This window comes from Schistocerca gregaria, chromosome 3 (genome assembly GCF_023897955.1).
Source record: "Schistocerca gregaria isolate iqSchGreg1 chromosome 3, iqSchGreg1.2, whole genome shotgun sequence".
Classification (NCBI taxonomy): Eukaryota; Metazoa; Arthropoda; class Insecta; order Orthoptera; family Acrididae; genus Schistocerca; species Schistocerca gregaria.
In genome coordinates this window covers 1797335-1811101 of record NC_064922.1, presented here as the reverse complement: position 1 = coordinate 1811101, position 13767 = coordinate 1797335, and positions in this window count along the sequence as shown.

Genomic DNA, 13767 nt, shown 5'->3' with positions numbered 1-13767 from the left:
TAAGACGTTAAAAACAGACGGAATTTGCATTTGTAATACCAGATCATCGAAACTACTTGGAACTTTTGTGTATATGAACGTGTCCGCGCCTTTGTACTCTGCTCCCTTCACCGCTACAAACCAACCAACCATCGTGTCCGTGCGCATCAGAGTCGCAAAGAATGGGGAATAGCGCAGTTTGGTCGAGCATGGGGCGTAGCTCAGTTGGTAGTGCGTTCGCTCCGCATGTGAATGGTGCAGGGTTCAAGCCGCGGCGCCTCCATTTTTTGTGGTCAGTGCATGGTAAGTGTTGGTCGCGGCGAACCTAAAGGCACGCAAGATGTTGCAAAGCCAGCGTCACAGACTGATATGATGTATACTGACGTAAAGAGAGCAAGATGTAAGTGTGGGGACCGGCTGTTATCGAGGTGTCATCGAGTGCAGATCTGTCTTAGGTATCACGGCTTAACCTCATTGAAGTCTAGAGGGTGGACAACACGTTCGTCTTACTCAGAGCGGTGTCCGAACTCTATTTTCAACGTTATACGTGCCACTTTCATTGTGGCCAACTACGATTCGATACAGAATGCACGAAACCTGAAAGACACCCTAACGGATACATAGAGAGTAGTGTTCGTCTGCTGAATAATGGGAGTGCAAGGGTATGTGTCGTCTATATGGCTGTATGTAGCACCATTAGTCTTCGGGGGGACGGGCGTAGCTCAGATGGTAGAGCGCTCGCTTAGAACGCGAGAGGTACTGGGATCAATATCTAGTGCCTCCAGAATTTTTAACACACCTACATGGAATAATTCACAGCCAGCAGATGTGTCTAGGAAGAAACAAGCGAATGATTAGCATCCACAATTGGCAAGCGTGCTATTATTAGTGCGCGGGAAGCACCCTCCTCCCACGCCTACACTTAATTTAGAAACAGTACAAGTGTTCCCGTAAGATTCTCAAGCCTATGTCGGAAAGATCTGCCTTGCGCCGAGTTCACGTAAATCCCACTGCACATTCCTATTCTTTGCGTGCAGTCGGCCGCTACTGGTGTTGCTAGTTGTGACTGCTGATAACAGATGCCGTAGCAATCAATTCATGGAGTGAGTTGTATGTTTTGCGATAGTCTGTCTCTGACAAGCAAGCACAGGTGACATAGGTGCGAACACAGGAAGCTAGCAGACCCTCGCTGCCTGCAGACACCGAGCAACCACACTAGGAGGGCGGCCTAAGCCGTAGGCGAAATGTGCTCATTCGCTATGGCGCGACGTAGAACTATAAATAATGCTGTCACTAGCGTGAGAGTCGTGGAGAGTCGGAAAAGTCGGCTGCGTGGGTGAGTGCCAAGTTTGGGGAGCGTTTCGTAGTCTGCGCAGTGCAATGGAGACGCGGAAACTTGTTGTGGCCCAGTGTTTTGCAGTTGGACGACAAGATTGGTACACAGTAGTAAAGAGCGTGGCACTGAGTTGGCATGAATAATGGAGTGCACAATGGGCCTCGAGATGTGTTTGTTACCTCAGGTGCTGTATGATTGTCGACAAGGAGTGAAAACGGAGCAATTTGTGACGGCTCTTTCAATTTAAGACGTTAAAAACAGACGGAATTTGCATTTGTAATACCAGAGCATCGAAACTACTTGGAACTTTTGTGTATATGAACTTGTCTGCGCCTTTGTACTCTGCTCCCTTCACCGCTACAAACCAACCAACCATCCTGTCCGTGCGCATCAGAGTCGCAAAGAATGGGGAATAGCGCAGTTTGGTCGTGCATGTGGCGTAGCTCGGTTGGTAGAGCGTTCCCTTTGCGCGTGAAAGGTGCAGGTTTCAAGCAGCGGCGCCTCCATTTTTTGTGGTCAGTGCATGGTAAGTGTTGGTCGCGGCGAACCTAAAGGCACGCAAGATGTTGCAAAGCCAGCGTCACAGACTGATATGATGTATACTGACGTAAGGAGAGCAAGATGTAAGTGTGGGGACCGGCTGTTATCGAGGTGTCATCGAGTGCAGATCTGTCTTAGGTATCACGGCTTAACCTCATTGAAGTCTAGAGGGTGGACAACACGTTCGTCTTACTCAGAGCGGTGTCCGAACTCTATTTTCAACGTTATACGTGCCACTTTCATTGTGGCCAACTACGATTCGATACAGAATGCACGAAACCTGAAAGACACCCTAACGGATACATAGAGAGTAGTGTTTGTCTGCTGAATAATGGGAGTGCAAGGGTCTGTGTCGTCTATATGGCTGTATGTAGCACCATTAGTCTTCGGGGGGGGCGGGGGTAGCTCAGATGTGTGCGAGAGGTACTGGGATCAATACCCAGTTCCTCCAGAATTTTTAACACACTTACATGCGCTCCTTGCCATGCAAGTGGAATAATTCTCAGCCTGCAGATGTGTCTAGGAAGATACAAGCGAATGATTAGCATCCACAATTGGCAAGCGTGCTGTTATTAGTGCGCGGGAAGCACCCTCCTCCCACGCCTACACTTAATTTAGAAACAGTACAAGTGTTCCCGTAAGATTCTCAAGCCTATGTCGGAAAGATCTGCCTTGCGCCGAGTTCACGTAAATCCCACTGCACATTCCTATTCTTTGCGTGCAGTCGGCTGCTACTGGTGTTGCTAGTTGTGACTGCTGATAACAGATGCCGTAGCAATCAATTCATGGAGTGAGTTGTATGTTTTGCGATAGTCTGTCTCTGACAAGCAAGCACAGGTGACATACGTGCGAACACAGGAAGCTAGCAGACCCTCGCTGCCTGCAGACACCGAGCAGCCACACTAGGAAGGCGGCCTAAGCCGTAGGCGAAATGTACTCATTCGCTTTGGCGCGACGTCGAACTATAAATAATGCTGTCACTAGCGTGAGCGTCGTGGAAAGTCAGAAAAGTCGGCTGCGTGGGTGAGTGCCAAGTTTGGGGAGCGTTTTGTAGTATGCGCAGTGCAATGCAGACGCGGAAACTTGTTGTGGCCCAGTGTTTTTCAGTTGGACGACAAGATTGGTACACAGTAGTAAAGAGCGAGGCACTGAGTTGGCATGAATAATGGAGTGCACAATGGGGCTCGAGATGTGTTTGTTACCTCAGGTGCTGTATGATTGTGGACAAGGAGTGAAAACGGAGCAATTTGTGACGGCTCTTTCAATTTAAGACGTTAAAAACAGACGGAATTTGCATTTGTAATACCAGAGCATCGAAACTACTTGGAACTTTTGTGTATATGAACGTGTCTGCGCCTTTGTACTCTGCTCCCTTCACCGCTACAAACCAACCAACCATCCTGTCCGTGCGCATCAGAGTCGCAAAGAATGGAGAATAGCGCAGTTTGGTCGTGCATGTGGCGTAGCTCAGCTCACAGTCTGCCTGCGGCAGCGGTGGTGAGCGGACCTCCAGGGCCAGCGCGTTGCGGCAGGAAGTGTTTACTTCAGGCGGTGAGTCGCGTGCTTACAGCGTCTGCTTATTAGTATTCGTTCCGTTCTGTAGGATCTGATATGGAATTATGAATCCGACTAACAGGAACGATACCTTGAAGTTTACCTTTGATAGGAACTTTTCGAAACCAAATTCGTTTGAAGTTGAAGCATGGTTAGAGGAAACAGCTAAGATTACTTTTGATGACATTGTAGGGATAAATTTCTCTATCGTGACTAGTGTTGTTTATGTGAAATTAACGTCCTCTGAAATGTGTGATAGAATTGTGGAGTCCAGTGGAGGTGTACTGAAGTTTAAACATAGAGATGGTACCGTCAGTGACGTCAGCATTACGCATGCTGGACTGGGCATCCGAACGGCACGTATTTTCGAACTCCCGTTTGAAATATCAGCCGCGCAAATAAATTCTGCATTAACACCTTACGGGAGGGTCATTAACAATTTTGCGGAGCGTTGGTCCAAAGCCCACAAATTTCCGGTGCTTAACGGCGTCAGGCAGGTTAAGATCGATCTACAGAAGCACATACCTTCATATATTTACGTAGGTGGACATCGCGGAATTGTCATATATGATGGGCAGCCAAAAACGTGTGCCGGCTGTGGTGCGCCCGGCCACGTCGCTCTGAATGTATACAAAGACGCGTGACGCAGATACCTGTCGGTGAAGCCGCTAGCCCACCTGTGACGACGGCACTGCCACTGACATACGCTGTCGCGGCTTCTGGTCTTCCACCCGCGACCCCGCCTGTAGATGCCCCTCGTTTGAATGATGTTTTGGCCGATAACGTCAAAGAACCGAGTGCTGACGCGGCACCGCCGCTACCACACTCAGAGATGGAGGTACCGACGGATGACTCCCCAGTGGTTGATGCCACTGGTACTGAGGATGAAGCAGACGCTGTGTTCCCGGCGGATCAACCCCAGAGTCAACAGTCCACTTCGGATGTTGATGATACTGCGAACCCTAACAAGAAGCCTTCCAAAAAGAAGCGGAGACTTGCACATCAAGGAGCCAATCAGCTCGCCCCACAGCTCCGCGAAAAAGCGAAACGAATAAGCAGCCAAATGAGTCAGAACACTTCTGAACCCTCTGAAGTTGGTCTCCCTGCGTCTGGTCGAATGGAAATTGATCCTGTAGTGTCTCCCCCTGTGAATCAACGACGGGTGGAAGATAGTGATACCTCGAGTAGAGTCGTTTTGCCGGATACCCACGCTCAAGGAAACGCAGGATCGCTTTTGTCAGAGGCCACTCTCACTGGGAATTGGGCACAGGAAATGGAAGTATTGGATGCGAGCAATGATGCGGCTGTCATACGGACCATTGAGACGGAATCTTCGGCACCCCCCACAGAGCAGCGTACACCAACCGTACCGGGAACTACAGGAGCTCCGACTGACGCGCTTGGCCTCAATTTCGTTAGCCATCCTTCTAAGACTGTTTAATTAATAGTATGTGCCTTCTCCCATGAACGAGCCCCAAGCCTATAAAATTGCCACGTTAAACATCAATAAGATACAGTCGTACTGGCGGCTCCGTAATTTACAAGATTTTGTATACGCAGCGGATATCGATATTCTGTTACTTCAAGAAGTCGCTGCGATTGAACTTGACCGAATAACTGGTTATACTACTCTCTCCAATTCCGGGAGCGCTGCGAATTTAGGGACAGCGATTCTGTTAAAAGAAGGGATTGTAGCGACCGACGCAGAAAAACTGCCTGATCATAGAGGGATCGCTGTCACTTTCCATCGGACACGCATAATCAATGTTTACGCCCCGTCCGGCAGTAGCAATAGGCGTGCTAGGGCTGAGTTCTTCACAAGCGCCATAGTCCCACTTTTTAGGGGAACCTACGATCGTATAATTTTTGCGGGTGACTTCAACTGTGTCTTAAGTCCAAAAGACCAGACGCCTAATTTTAACAAATCTGGAGAACTAGAACGTATCGTCCAAGAAATGAACCTCATTGACACATGGGAGCATACGCACGGAGTGGCACCTGGGTTCACTCATGTCACGAACCACTCTGCAAGCCGGCTAGACAGAATCTATGTATCGGCGTGTATGAAGACTCACGTCCTCCAATCCGAAGTTTGGCCCACAATTTTTTCCGATCATGCCGCATATATTTGTACTGTTAACATGGTCAAGCAAGGCACATTTCGCGGCAGAGGTTTCTGGAAACTTAACAATGCTCTCCTTAACGATGTTGACTGTCACCGTGTCTTTAACGAAACATGGGAGGCATGTGAAAGACGGGTTGCACAGTATGCCTCCGTTACTGAATGGTGGATAACACATGCCAAACCAACTTTATCAAAAATGTTTAAACGCTACGCTCGGGACAAATCCTGGTGGCAACGGCAAACGTCTGAGTTTTATTTTACTTGTCTCAGGGAGCTTTACCAGTCCGATGTGACTGTACCTGAAAATTTTATGCAGATTAAAAAAATTAAGGCAAAATTATTAAAACTTCAGCGGCAGCAGGCAGAAGGCTTCCAAATAAGGTCCAGGCCCCAGAATGTGATGGACGACGAAATGACATCCATGTTTCACGTCATTCGTGAAAATAAGAGGGGGCGGCGGAGATTAATAACTCGTCTTCAGTTGAGTGAAGGCGTTGCGCTCACGCGGCAACACGACATACGGAACGCACTTCACAATCACCTGGCAGATCTGCTGGCAACGACACATACCGACGATGGAACTCACGATGAATTACTCAATAACTTGCAAAGGACTTTGGGTGCTGCTGAAGTCGAAACTCTCATGCGAGAAATTGATGAAGACGAATTGGATTCTGCGCTATCACGAAGTCCGAAAAATAAATCGCCGGGACCCGACGGTCTCACTGCTGAATTTTATCTTACTTTCCGCGACAAATTAAAGCCCAAGTTGTTGAGTATGTTTAATGAAATTTTACGGCCTGATTTTAATGTTCCTCAGGCTCTCGTGGAAGGCATCGTGGTATTAATCCCTAAACGCCCAATGTGCAGTTCTGTTGACGATTTTCGGCCGCTTACTTTACTGAACAGTGACTACAAAATTTTAGCACGTATTATTTCTAATAGACTGAAAATGTTGATGAATACTGTCATTGGTCAGTACCAGACCAGTGTAGGTGTCGGTAGGACGATCTTCCAAAATTTGTCTCAATACAGGGACGTCATAGCCATTGCAGATGCGTGCAAGATACGGTGTGCGCTAGTGTCCCTTGACTTTTCAAAGGCATTCGACAGAGTGAACCATCAGTTTCTCATCCGGACGATGCATGCCATGGGATTTCCACTACGTTTTATCAATCTTATACATGAGCTCCTTCGTAAAGGAGTAACTCGACTCATGGTGAATGGCCAGCTGAGCGCATCGATTAATATTACTAATTCAGTGCGACAGGGATGCCCTATGTCAATGGCCTTGTTTGCCATTGCCATTGAGCCTTTGCTTGTCACCTTGACACAGCGTCTACAAGGATTAACCATCCACGGCATTAAGATTGTTTGTACTGCATATGCGGATGACGTCGGATTTTTGGTCATGGACGAAGGTGAAGTCGAGGAAGCCCTTCAGATCGTCAAAAACTACGAACTTGTTGCGGGTGCGAAGTTGAATGCCAGGAAATCTGGCATTATGAACATAGGACGCGGCATCTCGCTGCACCATCACGGTCAGTTGCAACTACTTTCTAGAATGAAATGCCTTGGTATTGAGTACAGGAGCAACATACAGCACACAATTGCGGTGAACTATAGGAATCTCCTGGCAAGTATGCGTGCTTGCATGCAGACCCACTACCTAAGGAGCCTTGACGAACTGCAGAAAGTCACTTTCGCTAATGTCTACCTCACCTCAAAGATTAACTACGTTGCACAAGTACTGCCCACGCCACAGGAGACAGCGAAGCGTATGATGTCCGCTCTAGGCCATTTTGTCACACGTGGACACATTTTTAAAGTCAAGTACGATACGCTCACTCTCTCCACGACCGATGGAGGCTTGAATTTAACGGATGTTCGTTCCAAATCACGAGCTTTGTACGTATGCACCACCTACAAACGGTGGAGGTCGTTACCGAACAGTCTAACGGCTCACCTGTTAACCGAAATAGCGCCGGCCTGCCTGCAGCCTCCCGCCTCTGTTCAACATATTCCGCCTGCGCTGACTCACTTTAAGAGCTTTTTCATTGAGTTCAGTTACGTACGGTCAACTCTCCCAGAAAATGAGCTTTCCGTGGTGAAGTTAGTTTATAATAAACTACTGGCAACTAAGAACAGGAACAACATCGAACACAAATACCCCAATCATCGCTGGCCAGTGATATGGAAAAACATACATAGCCGTGATTTACCAACGTCAGTGAAAGCCTCTTGGTACAGGGTCGTGAACCGTAAAATAAGTACCAATTCACGACTTCATGCTCTACATTTGGCTGACTCACCTTTGTGCCTTACGTGCAACTTGCCTGATACTGATGAACATCGTTTTTTGTGCACCACTGTCCAAGCAGTTTGGCCATGCATTCGCCGAAAACTGGCTACGATTATGAGGACTTACCAGCTTTGTATTAAACCTGAAGATTTCCTGTATCCGGATTCAGTGCCGTACCCGAACACCAAACGGAACTCTGTCAATTGGTTGAAGAGTCATTATGTTCATTATTTACAGACGCAAGAACCCAAGAGTGAGGCGGCATTCTGTCTTTACCTGGCATTACAGTTTCACATACTTTCACAGACGAGACATTACAGGAAACGATATGCGAATTTTTTAGAAGTCGTTCTTCGATGAAAGAAGTATTTTTTTTCTTTCCTTCATTCTACATTGCTTTGTTTTTTTTTCTTTTCTTCTTCAAATGTCACAGTGACGTATACTGAACAGTGTTACGACAAGGACTATTTTATTTTCTTCTGTTTTTCTAGCGGACCAGAGTTCCTTTTTTCATTTTCTATTAATAAAAATAAATAAATAAATAAATAAATAAATAAATAAATTATAATAAAAAAATAAACAATTATTAAAATTGATAAAAAACCAACAACACAACGAAAGCACTAAAAAGAACAACAAACAACAGAAAGAGTGTTGCAGACCAGAAGTAGGGGATTGCTGCCTGGGGTGAAGTACGGTGGGGACTTCGTGGGCCCTCTCGCCGCTACGGTAGCCGTGAAGGCCCAGGACAAATCTCTGAAAATGGAATACAACAAACGCACAAAAAAAAAAAAATTATACTTTGTCACCATTGCGGGACTATGCATTAGGTTTAGAAGTATCTTTGGTTTGGAAATTGGAATAGTTCAGAAGAATAAGTAATTCAGAAATCAAGGCAGATGAAGCCGACGCCGACGAAGGCGATTTATGGCGAGCGCAAGGCGGGGCTGAAGGGGAGGAAGGAGGCCCTATACATTTAAAAAAAAAAAAAAAAAAAAGTTGGTGGAGCGTTCGCTTCGAATGTGAAAGGTGCAGGGTTCAAGCCACGGCGCCTCCATTTTTTGTGGTCAGTGCATGGTAAGTGTTGGTCGCGGCGAACCTAAAGGCACGCAAGATGTTGCAAAGCCAGCGTCACAGACTGATATGATGTATACTGACGTAAGGAGAGCAAGATGTAAGTGTGGGGACCGGCTGTTATCGAGGTGTCATCGAGTGCAGATCTGTCTTAGGTATCACGGCTTAACCTCATTGAAGTCTAGAGGGTGGACAACACGTTCGTCTTACTCAGAGCGGTGTCCGAACTCTATTCTCAAAGTTATGCGTGCCACTTTCATTGTGGCCAACTACGATTCGATACAGAATGCACGAAACCTGAAAGACACCCTAACGGATACATAGAGAGTAGTGTTTGTCTGCTGAATAATGGGAGTGCAAGGGTCTGTGTCGTCTATATGGCTGTATGTAGCACCATTAGTCTTCAGGGGTACGGGCGTAGCTCAGATGGTAGAGCGCTCGCTTAATATGCGAGAGGTACTGGGATCAATACCCAGTGCCTCCAGAATTTTTAACACACCTACATGCGCACCTTGCCATGCAAGTGGAATAATTCTCAGCCTGCAGATGTGTCTAGGAAGATACAAGCGAATGATTAGCATCCACAATTGGCAAGCGTGCTGTTATTAGTGCGCGGGAAGCACCCTCCTCCCACGCCTACACTTAATTTAGAAACAGTACAAGTGTTCCCGTAAGATTCTCAAGCCTATGTCGGAAAGATCTGCCTTGCGCCGAGTTCACGTAAATCCCACTGCACATTCCTATTCTTTGCGTGCAGTCGGCTGCTACTGGTGTTGCTAGTTGTGACTGCTGATAACAGATGCCGTAGCAATCAATTCATGGAGTGAGTTGTATGTTTTGCGATAGTCTGTCTCTGACAAGCAAGCACAGGTGACATAGGTGCGAACACAGGAAGCTAGCAGACCCTCGCTGCCTGCAGACACCGAGCAGCCACACTAGGAGGGCGGCCTAAGCCGTAGGCGAAATGTGCTCATTCGCTTTGGCGCGACGTCGAACTATAAATAATGCTGTCACTAGCGTGAGCGTCGTGGAAAGTCGGAAAAGTCGGCTGCGTGGGTGAGTGCCAAGTTTGGGGAGCGTTTTGTAGTATGCGCAGTGCAATGGAGACGCGGAAACTTGTTGTGGCCCAGTGTTTTGCAGTTGGACGACAAGATTGGTACACAGTAGTAAAGAGCGAGGCACTGAGTTGGCATGAATAATGGAGTGCACAATGGGGCTCGAGATGTGTTTGTTACCTCAGGTGCTGTATGATTGTGGACAAGGAGTGAAAACGGAGCAATTTGTGACGGCTCTTTCAATTTAAGACGTTAAAAACAGACGGAATTTGCATTTGTAATACCAGAGCATCGAAACTACTTGGAACTTTTGTGTATATGAACGTGTCCGCGCCTTTGTAGTCTGCTCTCTTCACCGCTACAAACCAACCAACCATCGTGTCCGTGCGCATCAGAGTCGCAAAGAATGGGGAATAGCGCAGTTTGGTGGTGCATGTGGCGTAGCTCAGTTGGTAGATCGTTCGCTTCGCATGTGAAAGGTGCAGGGTTCAAGCCGCGGCGCCTCCATTTTTTGTGGTCAGTGCATGGTAAGTGTTGGTCGCGGCGAACCTAAAGGCACGCAAGATGTTGCAAAGCCAGCGTCACAGACTGATATGATGTATACTGACGTAAGGAGAGCAAGATGTAAGTGTGGGGACCGGCTGTTATCGAGGTGTCATCGAGTGCAGATCTGTCTTAGGTATCACGGCTTAACCTCATTGAAGTCTAGAGGGTGGACAACACGTTCGTCTTACTCAGAGCGGTGTCTGAACTCTATTTTCAACGTTATACGTGCCACTTTCATTGTGGCCAACTAAGATTCGATACAGAATGCACGAAACCTGAAAGACACCCTAACGGATACATAGAGAGTAGTGTTTGTCTGCTGAATAATGGGAGTGCAAGGGTCTGTGTCGTCTATATGGCTGTATGTAGCACTATTAGTTTTCGGGGAGGCGGGCGTAGCTCAGATGGTAGAGCGCTCGCTTAGTATTCGGGAGGTACTGGGATGAATACCCAGTGCCTCCAGAATTTTTAACACACCTACATGCGCACCTTGCCATGCAAGTGGAATAATTCTCAGCCTGCAGATGTGTCTAGGAAGATACAAGCGAATGATTAGCATCCACAATTGGCAAGCGTGCTGTTATTAGTGCGCGGGAAGCACCCTCCTCCCACGCCTACACTTAATTTAGAAACAGTACAAGTGTTACCGTAAGATTCTCAAGCCTATGTCGGAAAGATCTGCCTTGCGCCGAGTTCACGTAAATCCCACGGCACATTCCTATTCTTTGCGTGCAGTCGGCTGCTACTGGTGTTGCTAGTTGTGACTGCTGATAACAGATGCCGTAGCAATCAATTCATGGAGTGAGTTGTATGTTTTGCGATAGTCTGTCTGTGACAAGCAAGCACAGGTGACGTAGGTGCGAACACAGGAAGCTAGCAGACCCTCGCTGCCTGCAGACACCGAGCAGCCACACTAGGAGGGCGGCCTAAGCCGTAGGCGAAATGTGCTCATTCGCTTTGGCGCGACGTCGAACTATAAATAATGCTGTCACTAGCGTGAGCGTCGTGGAAAGTCGGAAAAGTCGGCTGCGTGGGTGAGTGCCAAGTTTGGGGAGCGTTTTGTAGTATGCGCAGTGCAATGGAGACGCGGAAACTTGTTGTGGCCCAGTGTTTTGCAGTTGGACGACAAGATTGGTACACAGTAGTAAAGAGCGAGGCACTGAGTTGGCATGAATAATGGAGTGCACAATGGGGCTCGAGATGTGTTTGTTACCTCAGGTGCTGTATGATTGTCGACAAGGAGTGAAAACGGAGCAATTTGTGACGGCTCTTTCAATTTAAGACGTTAAAAACAGACGGAATTTGCATTTGTAATACCAGAGCATCGAAACTACTTGGAACTTTTGTGTATATGAACGTGTCCGCGCCTTTGTACTCTGCTCTCTTCACCGCTACAAACCAACCAACCATCGTGTCCGTGCGCATCAGAGTCCCAAAGAATGGGGAATAGCGCAGTTTGGTGGTGCATGTGGCGTAGCTCAGTTGGTAGATCGTTCGCTTCGCATGTGAAAGGTGCAGGGTTCAAGCCGCGGCGCTTCCATTTTTTGTGGTCAGTGCATGGTAAGTGTTGGTCGCGGCGAACCTAAAGGCACGCAAGATGTTGCAAAGACAGCGTCACAGACTGATATGATGTATACTGACGTAAGGAGAGCAAGATGTAAGTGTGGGGACCGGCTGTTATCGAGGTGTCATCGAGTGCAGATCTGTCTTAGGTATCACGGCTTAACCTCATTGAAGTCTAGAGGGTGGACAACACGTTCGTCTTACTCAGAGCGGTGTCTGAACTCTATTTTCAACGTTATACGTGCCACTTTCATTGTGGCCAACTAAGATTCGATACAGAATGCACGAAACCTGAAAGACACCCTAACGGATACATAGAGAGTAGTGTTTGTCTGCTGAATAATGGGAGTGCAAGGGTCTGTGTCGTCTATATGGCTGTATGTAGCACCATTAGTTTTCGGGGAGGCGGGCGTAGCTCAGATGGTAGAGCGCTCGCTTAGTATTCGGGAGGTACTGGGATCAATACCCAGTGCCTCCAGAATTTTTAACACACCTACATGCGCACCTTGCCATGCAAGTGGAATAATTCTCAGCCTGCAGATGTGTCTAGGAAGATACAAGCGAATGATTAGCATCCACAATTGGCAAGCGTGCTGTTATTAGTGCGCGGGAAGCACCCTCCTCCCACGCCTACACTTAATTTAGAAACAGTACAAGTGTTCCCGTAAGATTCTCAAGCCTATGTCGGAAAGATCTGCCTTGCGCCGAGTTCACGTAAATCCCACTGCACATTCCTATTCTTTGCGTGCAGTCGGCTGCTACTGGTGTTGCTAGTTGTGACTGCTGATAACAGATGCCGTAGCAATCAATTCATGGAGTGAGTTGTATGTTTTGCGATAGTCTGTCTCTGACAAGCAAGCACAGGTGACATAGGTGCGAACACAGGAAGCTAGCAGACCCTCGCTGCCTGCAGACACCGAGCAGCCACACTAGGAGGGCGGCCTAAGCCGTAGGCGAAATGTGCTCATTCGCTTTGGCGCGACGTCGAACTATAAATAATGCTGTCACTAGCGTGAGCGTCGTGGAAAGTCGGAAAAGTCGGCTGCGTGGGTGAGTGCCAAGTTTGGGGAGCGTTTTGTAGTATGCGCAGTGCAATGGAGACGCGGAAACTTGTTGTGGCCCAGTGTTTTGCAGTTGGACGACAAGATTGGTACACAGTAGTAAAGAGCGAGGCACTGAGTTGGCATGAATAATGGAGTGCACAATGGGGCTCGAGATGTGTTTGTTACCTCAGGTGCTGTATGATTGTGGACAAGGAGTGAAAACGGAGCAATTTGTGACGGCTCTTTCAATTTAAGACGTTAAAAACAGACGGAATTTGCATTTGTAATACCAGAGCATCGAAACTACTTGGAACTTTTGTGTATATGAACGTGTCCGCGCCTTTGTAGTCTGCTCTCTTCACCGCTACAAACCAACCAACCATCGTGTCCGTGCGCATCAGAGTCGCAAAGAATGGGGAATAGCGCAGTTTGGTGGTGCATGTGGCGTAGCTCAGTTGGTAGATCGTTCGCTTCGCATGTGAAAGGTGCAGGGTTCAAGCCGCGGCGCCTCCATTTTTTGTGGTCAGTGCATGGTAAGTGTTGGTCGCGGCGAACCTAAAGGCACGCAAGATGTTGCAAAGCCAGCGTCACAGACTGATATGATGTATACTGACGTAAGGAGAGCAAGATGTAAGTGTGGGGACCGGCTG